At 35.4% G+C, this 13011-nt stretch overlaps 1 long non-coding RNA gene across 1 annotated transcript in view; it reads left to right on the top strand.

Moving 5' to 3' along the window:
• The window catches only part of LOC129393802 (uncharacterized), a 55235-nt gene extending 42774 nt beyond the window's left edge, over positions 1-12461 (top strand). Inside the window, exon 3 of the long non-coding RNA XR_008620856.1 lies at positions 12306-12461. This is a non-coding gene — a long non-coding RNA (uncharacterized LOC129393802). The remainder of the gene's footprint in view (positions 1-12305) is intronic.
• The last annotated feature ends 550 nt before the right edge of the window (positions 12462-13011 follow it).

Genomic DNA, 13011 nt, shown 5'->3' with positions numbered 1-13011 from the left:
GTGCCTGGCTTATTTCACCTAACATGATGATCTCCAATCCCATCTATGTTGTTGCAAATAACAGGATCTCATTCCTTTTAACGGCTGAATAGTACTCCATTGTTTACATGGACCATGTTTTCTTTATCCATTCATCTGTTGATAAACATTTGCGTTGCTTCCAAATCTTAGCTATTATCAACAGTACTGCAACAAACATCGGAGTGCAGCTGTCTCTTTGATATACCGATTTTATTAATTTTGAGTCTTACTTTTTCTCACTAGGATTGCTGTATCATATGGTCTCTATCTTTTAGTTTTTTGAGGAACCCCCAAACTCTTCCCCATAGTGGTTGTAGTAATTTGCATTCCCATTAACAGTATACTAGGGTTCCCTTTTCTCCATACCCTTCCCATTATTTGTTATTGCCTACCATTTGTACAAAAGTAATTTTAACTGGGGTGAGATAACATCTCACTGTAGTTTTAATTTGCATTTCTCTGATGATTAGTGATATTGATCACCTTTTTATAAGCCTGTTTGTCATTTATATGTCTTCTTTTGAGAAATATCCATGCAGATCTTTTGCCTAATTTTAAATTGAATTATTATATATTTTTTTCTGTAGAGTTGTTTGAGCTTTCTTCTATATTCTGGTGATTTGTCCCATGTTAGATGGATAGTTTGCAGATATTTTCTCCCATTTTGTAGGCTGTCTTTTTACTTTGTTGATTGTTTCCTTTGTTGTGCAGAAGCTTCTTAACCTGATATGATCTCATCTGCCCATTTGTGCTTTGGTTGCCTGTGCTTTTCGGGTATTACTCAATAAATATTTGCCCAGATTAATGTCCTGGAGAGTTTCCCCAATGTCTTCTTTTAGTAGCACAGGATGAGGTCTTAGGTTTAAATCTTTAATCTGCTTTGATTTACTTTTTATATATTGTGAGAGACAGAGTATAGTTTTGTTCTTCTGGATAAGGATATTCTAGTTTCTCAAGACCATTTATTAATGAGTTTGTCTTTTTCTCAGTGTATGTTCTTGGCATCCTTGATGAAAATGAGTTCACTGTAGACGTGTGAACTTATTTCTGGGTTATCTATTCCCTTCCACTGGTTTATATGTCTGTATTTATGCCAGTACCATGCTGTTTTGGTTACTCTATCTCTACAGTACAATTTGAAGTTAGGTAATGTAATTCTTCCAGTTTTGTCCCTTTTTCTTAGGATAGTTTTGGCTATTCTGGGTCTTTTGTGGTTCCATATAAATTTAGTGAAGGTGTTTTTCTCTGTTGGTATAATTTAATTTCTTGCTTTTTATTTTTTGTGTCCTGTCTGATATGGTTTTGTTGTGTCCCCACTCAAATCTCATCTTGAATTGTAGTTCCCACAATCCGTATATGTCATGGGAATGACTTGGTAAAGATAATTGAATCACGGGATATATTTTCCTCATCCTGTTGTCATGAAAGTGAGTTAGTTTTCAAGAGATCTGTGGTTTTATAGGAGGCTTCTCTATTTGCTAGGCACTCATTCTTCTCTCTCCTGCCACCTGTGTGGAAGGACATGTTTGCCTCCTCTTCCACCATGATTGTAAGTTTCCTGAGGCCTTCCCAGCCATGTGGAACTGTGAGACAATTAAACCTCTTTCCTTTATAAGTTGTCCAGTCTCAAGTATTTCTTCATAGCAGCATGAGAAGGAACTAATACAGTAAATTGGTACTGAGAGTGGGGTGCTGCTATAAGGAATGTGGAAGCAACTTTGGAACCAAGTAACAGGAAGAGGGTGGAACAATTTGGAGAGCTCAGAAGAAGATAGGAAAATGTGGGAAAATTTGCAACTTCCTAGAGACTTGGAGGGCTCAGAAGATGGGAAGATATGGGAAAGTTTGGAACTTTCTAGAGACTTGCTAAATGGCTTTGACCAAAATGCAGATAGTGATACTGACAATGAAGTCCAGGCTGAGGTGGTCTCCGATGGAGATGATGAGTAACTTGTTGGGACCTGGAACAAAGGTGACTCTTGTTATGCTTTACTTAAGAGGCTGGCAACATTTTGCTCCTGCCCTAGAGATGTGTGGAACTTAGAACTTAAGAGAGATGATTTAGGGTACCTGGTGAAAGAAATTTCTAAGTAGCAAAGTATTCAAGAGGAATTAGAGCACATAAGTTTGGAAAATTTGCAACCCAACAATGTGATAGGAAAGAAAATCCCATTTTCTGGGGAAAAATTCAAGCCTGCAGCAAAAATTTGCGTAAGTACTGAGGAGCTGAATGTTAAACACCAAGACAATAGGGAAAATGTCTTCAAGGCATGGCAGAGACTTTCATGGCAGCCCCTCCCACAGGCCCAGAGGCCTAGGAGGAAAAAAATGGTTTAGTGGGCCAGGCCCAGGGCCCCATGCTATATGCAGCCTCCAGACATAGTGCCCTGCATCCCAGCTGCTTCAGCTCTAGCTGTGGCTAAAGGGGGCCAAGGTACAGCTCAGGCCATTGCTTCAGAGAGTACAAGCCCCACGCCTTGGCAGCTTCCATGTGGTGTTGGGCCTGCTGGAATGTTCAGAAGTGATTCACTTTTGTGAGTTTGTCTTGTGTCCTGCAACCCTGCTATAGTCATTTATTAGTTCCAAGAGGTTATTTAATATATTCTTTTAGGTTTTCTACATAGATAATTATGTTTTCTACAACCAAAGACACTTTTATTCCTTCCATCAATCAAGATGTATATTTGTTATTTCATGTTTTTCTTGTTGCATCAGCTAGGGCTTTAAGCACAATGTTGATTTCTTAGCAGGATTTCTTAGCAGGAAATCTTTGTCCTGCTAAGTTTTTCACCCTAAGTATGCTGTTATTTGGTTGAGGTGGAAAAATATTTTTATACATTATTAGATTTTCTAATATCTTGTTGAGAATTTTTACATTTATCTTTGTGAAATATATTGGCTTGTTCTTGTCACTTTTTAAAAAATTTCCTGTAATGTCTTTGCCTAGATTTGATATAAGGATACAGCTGACCTCATGGAGTGAGTTAGAAGTGTTCTCTTTGCTTCTGTTTTTTATAAGAGATTGTGGAGAATTGGTATAAGTTATTCCTTTGATGTTTTGTGGAATTCACCAGTGAACCCATCTGGACCTGGTACATTTTGTTTTTCAAAGCTATTGATTATTGATTCAATATGTTTAATAGATATAAGCCTATTAAGACTGTCAGTTTCTTCTTGCATGAGTTTTGGCAGATTGTGCCTTTTGAAGAATTGGTCTATTTTACCCAGGTTTTCAAATCTTGGACATAAAACTTCATAATTTTGTTTTACTCTTTTTGTCTTTATAACATCTGTAGTGATGTGTGCTCTTTTTGATATTAGTAATTTGAATCTTTCTCTTAGCTAGCATGACTAGAGGCTTATCAATTTTGTTGATCTTTTCAAAGAAGCAGCTTCTGGTTTTGTCGATTTTCTCTATTAATTTCTTATTTTTGATTTCATTGATTCTGTCCCAATTTTTATGTTTAATCTTATCTTTACTTGAAGTTTAATTTGCTCTTCTTTTTCTAGTTTTGTAAGGTAGAATCTTAGGTTACTTGTTTTAGATCTTTTTAAAAACATGTGTAATCAATGCTATACACTTCTCTTTATGTACTGCTCTCACAGCATGCCAAAATTTTGATATTAATTATCTTTGAATATTTCTTTACATCTTTGTATATATTATGGATAATTTATTCATATCTATTTTTTCTCAATTATAAGCCACTGGTTATATTATTTTATTTTTATTTTGTTTTAAATTTCTTCATGTTTCATATGATATTTTTACAGATCTTCTTGGTTATTTTTCTTATTCATATTTTTAATCTTTTTTTATTTTTTATACTTATTTTATATCAAAATCTGGTGATTCAGGTGTGTGTTGTATCTGCTGGCTCATCTCATTATTTCAGCATTAAAGAAAGAAACAAAGAAAATCTGGCTCTTCATTTTGTAGGTTGGGATTAGGCCCATTGATAGCCCATTCATTTTAAATGTTCTTATACTTGCTTGCTTAATCTTTACTTCTAGTTCTACTGCCTTCTGATATATTAGTTGAAGAGCCAAGTGCATAAGAGTTCAGTATATGGCTTCAGGTCAAGAACTGGCATTAGCTGCTGTTGTTTTTGTTGTTTTCTACCTTTATGTCTTTCGGCTTTCAGATGCCACTCTATTTTGGCCTCCAGGGATTTATTCTTTTACATCTCTGCATTAGATTTTAATCTGGTAAATATTAAGTCTTTTATTATTTGTATTTTAGCTATTTTCAAGGAGAGGTTTAGTCATCATCTTTAATGTACAATACTGCTGAAAAATTAAATATCATGTTGCCATTTAGCCTCTGAATCATATAATAGTTTCTGGCTCTGAGACTATAATACTAATTTGTACACATGTATTCCTTAGATTCCTTTATCCACATTTTTGTTTTCATTTTTTAGAAGATCTTCAATTAGATTAATTTGAATGGACTAGCTGCCCTTAAGTCTTTTTGTGAATAGAAGATAGACATTTTCCCCAATAGAGCTATAATTCTGTAGTTATATATTAAAAATATAAATGCTTCATTTTGAAATAATATCCAATTTTCATCTTCCTGTCTCTTACAATTTGGTACATATACTTATACATCTGTCTGGGCATCTGTTTTCTGTAGAAAATCCCTTTACAATTTCTTTGGATACAGCCATCCTTCCCTTTGGCATTGCCCAACCTTAAACCATATGAGAGGAGATGACTAAACCCAGAATGAGATGATGTCCATATCAAGCCACAGGAACTATATGTCACAAATTATCTTATTCATTTAACCTTTGGCAATATATTTTTTGAGTGAATGTATCTAAATGCAAACTTTTAAAGCTGACTCATCTGAGATCTGTGCCCTGTGGTAGGATTTCAGAATTCCCATTGCCTTGTGCCATTACATTGATTATGTTAGCAAGGTAATAATTTACTAGTACATTCTTTTCACTTATTTTTAAGCTGCTTTATTAATAACAACTCTTTTGATATTGGCAAAAATATCATCTTAAAACGGCTTAAATTAAATAGAACAATGGAAGGAAGGAAGGAAGAGAGGGAGGGAGGGAGAGAAGGAGGGAGGGAGGGAAGAAAGGAAGACATTTATTTGCTCATATGCATGAAAAGTCTCAGCTATGGAAAGGCCAAGGGCCTCAAACCACGGTAGTAGGACACAGGGTGTTTCTCTGAATGGTAACCTTCTCTATGTTAGCTTTATTTTCTAGAAAGCTCTATAAAAGAAGTTTTTAGATAGACAAAATGTATTTTTCCAGATAATATTTTAAAATGTCCTGGGAAGATTGTAATGAAAATAATCAAGTTATTTGCATCCCAGAACATGTGTGAAGAGAGACCCTTAGAAAGCCTAGACTGTTTTTCAGGAATCTACAAGGTAGAGTGAGAACCATCCCACATCACATGGACTAAGATTAATAGTGCTTCTTCAAAAGGAAATATCAAATCCAAATGGAAGGGGAAGAGATAAAATGTTAACAACAAATGACCATTGTACTTTATCTCTTGTTTTTTGTTAAGCAAAGAACATTAACTAAAAAATAACTTAACATTCATATGTATTTATTTTGAAATCCATCCGTGTGAACATGTACACAAAATGTTATCTCTAATGATATTTAATTACTATTTTCAGGAAAGAAAAATAAGAATGCAAAGCCCAAAACACAAAATACATTCTACTTCATTTGCATGTGTGTGCTTTTTCCCAAGAGCTGCCATGTCATCAAACAAGCATCATGATAATTTATGTCATTAGTTGAAAAGAAGATATAAGAGTAAATGGTTGAATATATTAATTGAAACATAGAATTTCAATATGCAACTAAATTCAACTTAGAAGAGTGCTTTTATCCTTACATTTAGAAGATGATATTTTTCATCAAATCTGGCATTGTCTACTGTTAATTTTGGGGAAGCACGTTACTAAATGCTGCTCATGCTATGAATTTTTTTCAATGACTTCTTTAAAGTTTCTATTTGATTTTTTGACCAAAATATTTGTCAGTTCATTTTCTTTCCTTAATAATTAACTGAGAAACCTATGTCTTAACCATTTTCTGCATTAAAAAAATAATTTATTAGCTAGAGAATTTCAAACTATTTACCTGGCCTGTGTATTTAGAGTAGACATTGTTACATATTTAGAAGTGTGTAGGTTTTGGAAACGGACTTATCTTTGAATCTTTTGAAATATAAATTTGTCATTTAAAATTGTGCTATTTGGGGCTGGAAGTGTTACTTTCCTATGCCTCCATTTCTTTATCTGGAAAATGAAGTTCATACATTTACCTCACAATGTTGTCAGAATAAACTGAATAGGATATTTAAAACATTTAATAATTATGTCTAACAGAAATCACTAAAAAATGTTTTTCCTCTATTTGAATTTATTATTATATCTTTACCTCTTCTTTTCTACACATAAATACTCAACTCTACAAACTTCAACTGCGATAGGTTGCCCACCATTATCTATAGTTCCTGGTCTCTATGATATGGATTGAGACATTACCTTGTAGGGAATACACAGGGAACTCCTGCTTTATCTTCAAGGGCCAGTTTTAAAGTGTTTATGTAGCATTTCCACTTTTACCCTTCAACAAAAACAAATCAATCACTTCCCCCTTTGTCCTCTATAACCACTGTTAAGCATTTACCAGATCGTTGCTTGTTTTGTAATTATATTATGAATATCTGTCTCCTTCAGCATATTTAATCATTTGAAGAGATTATAAATAGGTATTTATAATATTTAAGTACAATCAACACCTCATTACTTTAGAAGTAAAAGTATGGCAGCAAGGAATTGCCCTTTTAAATGTCTTAATGTATAGGAAGAAAATCACAAGTAAGAATACTAATAATTTTGACATGTAAAACTGAAATCCTAAATGTATCTGCACTAATGATAGTTTTCAGTTCTATCAATTTTTGCTTTATGTATTTTGATAGTCTGTCATTAGATATATAGATATTTATAATCATTATATTCTTTTATTCTTTGAGCCTTTTACTAACATGTAATGTCCTTTTTTCTTGTAAACTTTTAAATTTAATGGGTTTTTTTGATATTAGTGTACCCCTGCTCTCTTTTACTTACTATTTGCAAGGGACAACATTTTTAAAATTTTAACTTTGAACCTATTTGTTTATTTGGATCTAAAGTGAGTCTCTTGTAGACAGCAAATAGATGGGTTACGTTTTTATCAATTCCATCTCTGTCTTTTGATTGGAGTGTTTAATCCATTTACATTTAAAGTAGTTACTGATAATAAGAGACTTACTTTCATTATTTTGCAATTTGCTTTTTATATGCCTTATAACTATTTTGTTCCTCATTTCTTTCATTACTGTCTTCTTTAGTGTTTAAATATCATAGTCTAATTTTCTTTCTCATTTTGTGTTGTGTATATATTCTACAGGTATTTTCTTCGTGGTCACCAATGAGATTACTTTATATCCTAAAGTTATAACACTCTAATTTGAATTTATAACAGTTTAACTTCAATAGCATGCAAAAAACTCTGCTCAATAACTCTATTAACCACAATAATATAAAAAAACTTTAATGTTATATTTTATGCTTTGTGATTTTTTTTGTTGAAAACTACACATTTGGATCTAATATAATAACTCTGGGAATCAGAGTATGCTCTGATAAAGTTTGCTATTTTTTGTTATTTTTGTTTTTCTTTTGTTTTGCTTTTGCTTTGATGTTTTTTTGCAAAACTGTTTTTAGACTGACTCTGTGCCATGGAGCAGCCTGAGGTGTAAATTTAAGGTCATAAGGTCTATTCCAGTCTTTTCTGAGCAGCACCCTTCCTTGAACGTTCAAGATCACTTTCTCTTATATGCAGCTGCTTTTGCAGTTGAATGTCCTACTTTTTAATGTTTGACTCACATAAGGGGAAAAAGAGAAAAGTGAAGACAGAGAAAAGAGTGCTGCTCTTTTAAATCCCCTGGAAGTTACTTCACCCAGAAGGGGAGGGGTTTTCAACAATATGGAAGGTACAACAGTGGATTCTCACCTATTTGTATCTATGTGATACAAAACACCAGTCAACTATCAGAACACAGATCTCCTGTATTTGGAGGACAGGGTAATTTTTTGCCCACCCTGGCTTTCACAAACTGTGTGTAGGTTACTTCAAGAATACATGCACAGCTGTCTGCCCTGGGGCTGAAGGTAGATAAAAGGTAATTGCTATTGTGGTAAGAGTTAAAATAGTCTGAAATTAACTGTAATTTACCATCCAAGCCATCTACTGGAACTTGCAGGTCATCAACAGAGTTCCAAAGTAGCTGCATCACACAGATACTCCCCATGCAATAGTTGTGTGTCGGGGGAGACAGATATACTTCCTACTCCTCCATCTTAAGAGAATCAGCCTACTCTATTTTTATCCCCCCTATTAATATAGAATCACTCAAAGCTCAGTTCTATACCAATTTATCTTTATATACATCACCATCTATGGCTGCAAATATATTCTATGCACAAATATATATCATAAATATCTCTAGTTTACCTCTCTCCTTTAATAACCCCTGCCATATAATAATCACTATATTAGCATTTCATGGTACTATTGATATCTCCTTACTTTTAAGAGGCTCCTGGGACTAACAGAAACAGTGGAATGTTTTTTAAAAAACTTTTCAAATGTATCAAAGAACAAAATTTTTTCCTGCCTCATACTAATGATGTGAACTTACACAAGTAATTCAGCTTCTACTGACCTCATCTGTTACCTTATCTGTATGCAAATGCAGGAACTGCATTATTAAATAATCTTTAAGGTCCTTTCAGCTCTCAAGTTTTATTATTCAATTGCAGCGGGCTGGCTCAATGATCTCGGTATTGATATTGATAATAAGCAAATCACGTTTTATCATAAATGGGTGTCAGGCATGTCATTTATATAGATAACAAAAATTAGGTACTTTATAATAATCTTAATGCCACCAAATATATGCTCAGAAATTGACTTAAGAAGGAAAGAAAGTGAATTAGAAAAGAAATAAGCTAGTGAATTAGAATGAAAGAGTTAAACAGAAATGTTAAGTTTAAAGAAAGCTGGTTAAATATATCAGAAAATAAAATATATAGCTAGGAATCATAAAGTACAGAGAAGATGAAAACAGAATACTAAGAATAACATAGGAAGATCAACAAAAATCCCAGGGATAAACTAGGGCTGCAGAGAAGCGTCTTACTTCTGTTTACCCTGGTGTCAAAAGAAATGGCTGCATATTGTAAAAGGACAATTGAAGATAAAGTTTCTTACTTCATAATGTCCTCTAGGACATCAGTCCCCAACCTTTTGACACTAGGGACTAGTTTAATGGAAGAAAATATTCCCATGGACCAGGGTGGTGGATGGTTTGGGGATGAAACTGTTCTACTTCAGAAGATCATCAGGCATTAGATTCTGATAAGGAGTGTGCAACTTAGCTCTCTTACATGCTCAGTTCACAGTAGGGTTTGCACTCCTATGAGAATCTAATGATGTCACTGATCTGACAGGATGAGGAGCTCAGGCTATAGTGCTCACTCACCCACCACTCACCTCCTGCTTGGCAGCCCGCTCCTAACAGGACGCGAAACAGTACCATTTCATAGCCCAAGGGTTGAAGACCCCTGCTCTACATACTTCTTTCACAGCTGTAAATTGAAATCTTCCGGCTGATACCATTTAGGACAAAACAAACCACACACACACACACACACACACACACACACTTTTTAGCAACAGTGTCTTCCTAGTCATTGTCCCATGCTCTGAGCTTTTTCCTGTAGATTTTTACATACCTCTTTCTATATGAATCTTTAAACTATAAATAATGAGGCATATAACTACTTCTACATATTAAAAAAAATATACAACATTCCCCTAAAACAAGATTAAATGCACAACTGAAGTATGAAATAATTCCTAACTCATCACTGAATTTAATAAATTAGGCTGTACCATTTTTGTAATATTGTATTATGACAATGCAGGACTCTAAATTGAGAGATATAAGTAGACATAATATAGAAGCAAAGTAGAATCTAGTATAAAGTATTCATTCTTTCATTCACTCATTTATTTATAACTGCATTGAATGAATAAATGCTCTAATTAAGGATTACAAATATGGTTATTATACAGTTCTGTCCACAATAAATAGGGTTGAGTAAGGAACATAGATGTAAAACTAATTACATTCCAACAAATATACACAAGAAAAATAGTGAGGACACAATATTTTCAAGGGATTTCACAAAGGTTATAACATTTTAATAATTATTCTTTTAAATCTAGTGGAGGATATGTGGTTAAAGAAATTTTGAGTTTAGAGAGAGCATCTAGGAAGGAGTAATACTAGGTGTTAAGAGACTGGGAAAAGACGTTGAACACCATGTTCCTGAAATGGCACATAGTTTGATAAAGATTGACTGCAAGTTTTCTATTGCTGCATTAACAAATTACTACAAACTTAGCACTTAAATGAACAAAATATTGGCTGCGTGCCGTGACTTTACCCTGTTATCCCAGTACTTTGGCAGGTCGATGCAGGCAGATCACCTGAGGTCAGGAGTTCAAGACTAGCCTGGCCAACATGGTGAAACCCCATCTCTACTAAAAATACAAAAAATTAGTCGGGCGTGATGGCAGGCACCTGTAATCCCAGCTACTTGGGTAGCTGAGGCAGGAGAATTGCTTGATCCCAGAAGGGGGAGGTTGCAGTGAGTGGAGATTGCGCCATGGCACTCCAGCCTGGGCAACAAGAGTGAGACTCCATCTCAAAAAACAAAAACACAAAAAACAAAAACAAAAAACAACAAAATATTATTTCACAGATTCCTTGCATCCTGTGTCTGGGATATTTTATCTCAGGGGATCAGAAGGCTGAAATCTAGGAATCACTAAATTGTATTCTCATCTAGAGGCTCAACTAAGGAAAGATCTTCTTCTGTTCTGCCTTATACTGTTGGCATAAATTAATTGCTTGCTGTTGTAAGACTCAGGTTTCTATTTTCTTGCTGGCTGTTTGCCAAGGATTAGTCTCAACTGCTAGATACTGCTCTCACTTCCTTGTCATGTGGTTCTTTCATCTTTGAAGCTAGCAACAAAGAATCTCACTCCTGTCAAATTCGTATCTTATAGATAATCCTACTCACTTTCAATGCTCACCTGGATAGGTCAGGACCACCAAGGTAATCTCCATTTTAATTAACTGAAAGTCAACTAATTAGTGACATAGTTAGAGGAATGATTCCAAACTAGGAATCTCTGTTACACTACAGGGCCAAGTTATTTTTGTGGCTTTTGAAACACTTTGTCCACATGCATAGGGCCTCACTCTATGGCCCTTTTAGGACCTTACCTACTTGTTTGTTTGTTTGTTTGTTTTGAGTTAGCATCCTTTTGGAGGAGGGAAAATTCTTCCTTTGCCATTTGTGAGCCCTTATCCCAAGTCCCAAGTCCTCCAAAGGTTCCTCCTTTACATCAAGAGGGCAAATAAATGTTGACCTTTTGAATACAAGGGCTGCTATTTTTGTGGGCATGTAAAGGATTTCCCTTGGTATCCATATTGCTTCCTCTAACTTCCTCCTGTAGCAGAGGGATTTACCTGTTTGCTTAAGCATTTGTTCTGCATATTATCCCTGGAGGATGAAGAACCCCAAATACAAATTTTCCTTCATTTCTTTAATCACTTCCATGCCCTTCTCAATAAACATCAAGACTTTCAAGTCATATGCAAAGGGAGGGAAGTCAAGCCCCCTTGCAGCAGTTGGCTGAAAAAAGAGGCTTCTTGTCTACTTAAAGAACACAGGAAATGGGAATCTGGGAAAAGACATAATCCTTTTGTTGTTGAATGTTCTGAGAGTCACTATAAGGTCATGAAGACAATGATATAGGCTGGCCCATGGCTGCAGGAACAAAAGATAAAAGTCCCCTTAGGACAGAGACAAACACTGGCCCCAGGACATATTAACATTAGAACAGAGATAAAGGCAAGGTCAGGGGTAAGACCATTTTATTTCAGAACTCCAAGGATGAATAGGATGTCCCCTATTTACTCTGGCATCTCCTCTGTTCTCAAGTGGGTAATCATGACAAGATGGGACCAAGGATAAGGGTATGCAGTAAGACTGTTTATTCCAGAACCCTAAGGACAAATGGGGTGTGCCCTATTCAGTAAACGATAATAGAAAAATAAGATGGGATGCCTTCTTTTTCTTTTTTTCCTCCTCTGTTCTCTCTTTACAGATGGGAAATCACACATCCATGCTGCGGAATACACCCCTCGGATACATCCTCAACAACTGGAAGAAGTTTGGCCCCAAAACTCTAATATGAAAAGGGCTAATATTTTTTCTGTAATGCATGCTGGGTTGAATATAAGCTCTGGAACCAGGAATCTTGGCTAGAAAATGGAAGAATAACTTTTAATACAATCTATCAACTAGATTGCTTTGTCTCCAGAAAGAAAAATTGACAGAAATTCCCTATCTACAGACCTTCATGGCCTGAAGAGACAACCCTGACCTTTTTCAGGCTTGCAAAATGGATCCAGCAATGGTAGAAACCATGGTCAGGCAGCTTCTTTGGTTGGCTCAGGAAACCTCTTATTGGGTTTACCCAAAGTTCAAGCCCTGGAGGAACAAAGAGCACAGCCAAACCCAAACCCCACTGTTCCTTCTATCCCATTATTTCTAAGTATCTGAGCCCTAGACCCTTCCCCTCTGTACCCAGGACCATCCTCTATACCACTCCCTTAAGTTATGCCCCCTTCAAGAGGTTAGTGACCCCAGTGGACCCACTAGAGTCCAGACCCATTCATTATGCAAAACCTGAGCCAAACTAAAATGGAACTAGGGAAGTTTATGAAAGTCACTGACAAGTACATCAAAGGGTTCTGTAAACTGGCCTGCACATTTGAACTCGTCTGGAGGGATATCTCAGTCATACTAGA

Source organism: Pan paniscus, chromosome 15 (assembly GCF_029289425.2).
Source record: "Pan paniscus chromosome 15, NHGRI_mPanPan1-v2.0_pri, whole genome shotgun sequence".
NCBI lineage: Eukaryota > Metazoa > Chordata > Mammalia > Primates > Hominidae > Pan > Pan paniscus.
The sequence above is the reverse complement of the archived record's forward strand: the minus strand, read 5'-3'. Positions and strand labels throughout refer to the sequence as shown.